Below are 5,474 nucleotides of genomic sequence, written 5' to 3' on the forward strand. Positions count from 1 at the left end.
GGTAGTTAATAATACTGAAACTTTTCAAAGTGTTCTTTATAGTTATAATTTATATGCAGTTTCAGAGATATAGACTTTTCAGACTTATGTACCACTCCTGGTCCCAAAGGGTTTGAGGTTCCACTGTAGTGAATTACAAGGCAAAGGAGGCACAAAGTGCACACTACAAACAAAAATGCGACCACTTTGATTGTTTGATTGTGTCTTTTACATGATGGAATGGCTTTGTAGTTTATAGAAAAATGATGCAATGTTATGAAACTTGAACATAGGTCTGCGTTAAATATGCCAGCATAATAAAAGCATAATAGGCTGGAGTGCTATGCCAGCATAATGCTGGCATATTAGGTAGATATTTTAAAATATGGAGCTTATTTCCATGAAAATACATCGATACTCCCTCATTCATGTTTATTATTAAAGTTGGAGAGTCTTGGAATAACTGGTGATTTGTTGAACTGGACCAAGGATTTTTTAATTACTCAAGCTCAGCGATTTGTTGTCAATGGATCTCATTCTAGTTGGTTGCCTATTATTTCAGGAGTGCTCCAAGGCTCTATCTTGGGCCCACTGTTGTTTATTTTATATGTTACTGATATAAAATCTGTGATCTCACACTGGGAGGATGTTCGCTGATGATCTTACTTTGTATCGGAACATTGCCAGTGTGAGTGATTGTGAGTTGTTGCAATGGGACCTTAGGAGGATATATGAGTGGACCTTGACTTGGTTGTTACGACTAAATCCACTCAAGTGTGAAGCCTTAAACATTACCAACAAGCGCTGTCCTTTACATTTTAATTACTATATTGGATCTCATTTGATAAGCTGGGTTCAGAAGGTGAAGTATCTTGGTGTTTTGTAACTTCAAAATTGAACTGGTCCAACCATTGCAAATATTGTGCGCATAAAGCTACGGTTTGTCTCAATCATCTTCGTCGTATTATGTTTGGTGATTCATTTTCGGCTAAGAACATTGCGTACAAGTGCCTTGTGAGACCCATCTTGAATATGCCTGTCCTGTTTGGTCTCCCTTTACTTCTTCTAACATTAAATTGATTGAATCAGTGCAGCGCAGAGCAGCACACTGGATCTGTAGCACCTGGAATCCACAATCACATCAGTGGTCCAAATCATTGGATGACTGTATTAGTGAATTGCAACTGCTATCCCTGCAGTCTAGACAGCAATTCTTGTCACTGTCAATTTTGTATGATATTTGGAAGGGGCGTACTGAAATAAACTTTAGTGATTACTTTGAGTTCAATACACTATGTACAAGGTCACACTCCCTAACTTTAAAAGTGTTTTCTTCTACTATCAATGCTTTCTGTTATTGTTTTTTTGTATCCGTGGCATTCTTGTGGAACACTATTCCTGAGGAAATTTTGGCCTGAAGCCAGGTTAAACATTTCAGATCTAGATTGAAACAGTTTATTTTAATGTGATTGGTTAATTCTATACTTGTATTGAGTATGTTGTTCTGTTTTTGTAATTGCATTTTGTAACTGTAAAGATTGTATGTAAGGGTATCACCTTGTACAGGCACATGCCTTTTGTGTATCCCTTTAAACAATTTGATAATAATAATAATAAATAATAATAATAATAATAGAGCAGTCAGTGGAAACTGCAACAGAACACTCAGATACATTGTATATAGCTCCTTAGACCAATACTCTCTAATAGAACAGTCACATTATAATGGAGCTTTCATTGATTAAAATGTTCCGTGATAATTGTAACAATGGTTGCTAACTTAGGAGCAGGATGCATGCATAATAGAAATACTGTAAGAGTATAATGGGTGAAAATTTTGAGAAATTCCTGAAAGCATTTTTTGAGCATATTTTACACTTGAACATCACTGAAAGATTCCACCTTGGAGTATGACATTTGCCTAATGGGTATCTACTAAAGGAAATTTAGGGGAATTGGTGTACTTGTTGTGTTGAATCGCTCACTCACTTGAATTGCTTTTAAAAACAACTAATCATTCTCACTTTATTCTTTGTCATCACATTCTTTACAAAGACCACCCTTGAACATGTATGGAATAACTTTTGTCTATAGCATTTTCTGTTGGAATTCTACAGTACTTACTCATAGATACGTTGCTTTAAAATAAAAGCTGTTGTGACTAACAACCTATACTTTTAGTTTTATGCATTCAGCTAATGAACCATCTTTACATCCCGAAACGTTTTTAATGGACGAACAGTCTAACAAGAGCCTGCCCCTGAAGGAAATCACAATTCAACATCAAGGTAGCAAACCTCATCATCAATACTAGCTTTAAAACCTACAGATTTGATGTTTCACTACAAACATAAAACTGTATGACTACACTATCGAATTTCACTGTCAATATCACCCAGGCTTCAGTGTTCTCTGCTTTCCCTTCCCAAGCCCAGTGGCAATCTGTAGAAGTAATCTATGAACTCAGTGGAGCTCTGGCAAACCTGAGGAAGGCTGTGTGTGGCTATCCATTTCTGTGGTGTTGAAAATAATAGGTTTTCTTTTATTTCAGCCAGTTTTGAGCCCATACATATGGGTGTACTTCTGATCCCTACTCCTTCCACATAGAAATTCTTGCCCTCCACACCTGAGTAACCTGGAGCTTGGACAAACCAGCAACACAATACTTAATTACAGGCAATCTCTTAGCCTAATATCATACACTAAAATACTGCTACACTTTAAAAGGACAACAAATTTCAGCATGAATTAACAAATAAAGTCCAAACTTTTTAATGTCTGACTGTCATTACACAATGAAAGGATCTACAACATGTAGAATGTGACCCAACTCAATACTAACACTTTGTTTATTTGGCCTACCCTGCAGGCAGTTGCCATTTAACTTTGCTTCAAGTTCTTTTAATTTTTACAACGACAATAGACTCAAACAGCCATAATTATTTAACTATTAATAATAGTTCAATCTTTTTAATTCACACACAGCAAGACTGTGTGTGAGTAAAATACAAAATTAATTAGTTGTGATGTTATTGTTAGTCATGCTCATTTTAACAGCACTATAAATTATGTAAGTTTATGGATGCACTTTATATAGCCAAGTTATTTTGCATGGAATTAGTAACTTATACAGCAAATTCAAAGCTTTACTTTATACTGAATTATTTTGGGGAAAAATAAATGTGATACATTGTAGCTACATTAACTGCAGTATGCAATTTTCACTGCATTTAATTTAGTTTAAAAAGTAAACATTTTGGTTTAACCCTCAACTCAAAATTAATTTATAGAAATAAAATGTACAAAAGTGAGTGCAACAATTGTGTTAATTGCAAGCAAAAACAAGGTGACTGTTGTGTTAGCATGTAAAACATAATTTTGATTTTGGAATTCTTTGCAAGGAGCCATTTAAATGCATGGGATGTGATTTACAAAAGCACTCTGAATACATTCAAGCTTTTGAGGTATAATACATATCTGGTATGATGAGCACACCAGGTATATGATCCAGTGTTCATTCTAGGATTTCTCCTTTGGGGGGAATCAGGAATTTGAGGGGTGACCAGATGTAAGTCTACATATAGCTGTTTGAGTTCACAACAGTTGAAACAGTTGTGAAACTGGTTAGGTAGTCATTTAAGGCTGTGATGAGTGTTGATGATTTTGATTTTTGTGATTGGTAGTAGTGATGACATTATAATGATGTGATATCTAGGACAGCCATGTGCACCTCATGTACACAAATATTCTATTAGTATACAGCCAGTACACTGTGTATGTTGAATCTGTTGCCAGAATAAACAATCTGTGTGAAATATAGCGTAATAGCTATATCGAGCATCACTGTATACCACAAATCACTAATGGCAAACTGCATGGGTGGATGTATTCCAAGAAACTTGAAATTGAATATTAATCAGAATACTAGAGTATTTTCATGACCATTAATTTTTTTTATCATTAGGCTTTCTGAGATTAAATCTGGCTTCACTGGCTGTGCATAGCATCCCATTTTGAAAGTAAACTGCAGCTGGCGTAGAATTGTTACAAAATTACACTTTGTGAGGTTGAATTTAAATACAATATTTTTTGAGTGTTAATTGAGCATGCTATTTATAAATGTTGGGCTTTCAGATTTTGAAGCCATTTCTATAATTATGTAGGAATTTTTGTTAATAGTATATATATATATATGTACCTTATACAGGAGATGTTTAAAAATTAAACTGAATCTGAAAGCATTAATTTTAAGGTTGCATTTGCAGTGTTGAACCAGGGAAATTTTTACATATTTACCACTCTGAGATTGAATCTGAGAACATTTTTGATAAGTTTTGTGTGCCATTTAATACCAAGCTTATTATAACCTAAACATGGTGTAATAGTGACTCACAATTTTAGGGGGTGAGTCTGAGATTTTAGGGGGAGAAAGTTCCCCCCCTAACAGCCCTAGAATAAACACTGATGTGATCTATAGGATCACTATGTATTAGTTGTGAACGTCTAAGTTGTTACAGTATTGATTATACACTCAGCAATAAGGTATGGTAGTTGTACATAAATATGTTACAGTATGAATGTGTACAATCACAGAAATCACCTTTGCAGTTGTATGTGTGCACCCATACAGCAATTATTTGCAAGTACATATAATTTTATACATAAACTTTAGTTTTATACATATTTACATATCAACTATATATGGTAGCATTCTAATATTATTATCCATAACAAGACCAATATGACTTATGGGGGGGGGGGGGGGGGGGGGGTAACTCATTGTCGTCATTTGTAGTATCAGGTTTGGGTTTGTAGTATCAGGTTTGGGTTTGAAGTATGTGATAATATTCTTGATGTTCTCATTGTATACAATCAGCTCCATTGTGACAAATGCTATCAAGGGTAGTATCACCAGAAGAATTATAATGGATAGCAGCAATCCTGTACTAAAACTGTCAATAAATGATGTGACTGTAACAATAATTGTTACTTGTGAAATCAACCCATCAAGACTATTAAGAATCCTACGTTTGTATGGTTTGATGAATAGCTGTATCAAGACTATGAGAGTACTGGTGACAGCTATTAACACTTGGGTAGTGGTATTGTTGGTTGAGTTGATGATGATGATTGAAATTATCACCAGTCAACAAATCATATAACAAGCAGCAAATGAACGATACTTGTCTTTGTAACATCCTTGAAAGTGATCGAGCAATGGCTTTATCCTATACAAGTTGATCTTGCGATTCAGGAATGGTTCAAGTAGAAGTAGTAGCGGTAGACCAATCACAGTCACTAGTGTACATAATATTATTGCTATGATGCCATAAGGAAGATGACGACCATGCAAATACTCTATTTCAGGTGACAGAAAAGCGTAAACCTTATCCAAATTGTCAAATTTCAGTGATCTCAGTAGCAGTAATGAAGTTGTGGCCACAGATGTGTACGATAGTAGTAGTAGAAAACAAATCATATGAATAATTCCCCAA

The sequence above is a fragment of the Dysidea avara genome, chromosome 2 (genome assembly GCF_963678975.1).
Source record: "Dysidea avara chromosome 2, odDysAvar1.4, whole genome shotgun sequence".
NCBI classification, from domain to species: domain Eukaryota; kingdom Metazoa; phylum Porifera; class Demospongiae; order Dictyoceratida; family Dysideidae; genus Dysidea; species Dysidea avara.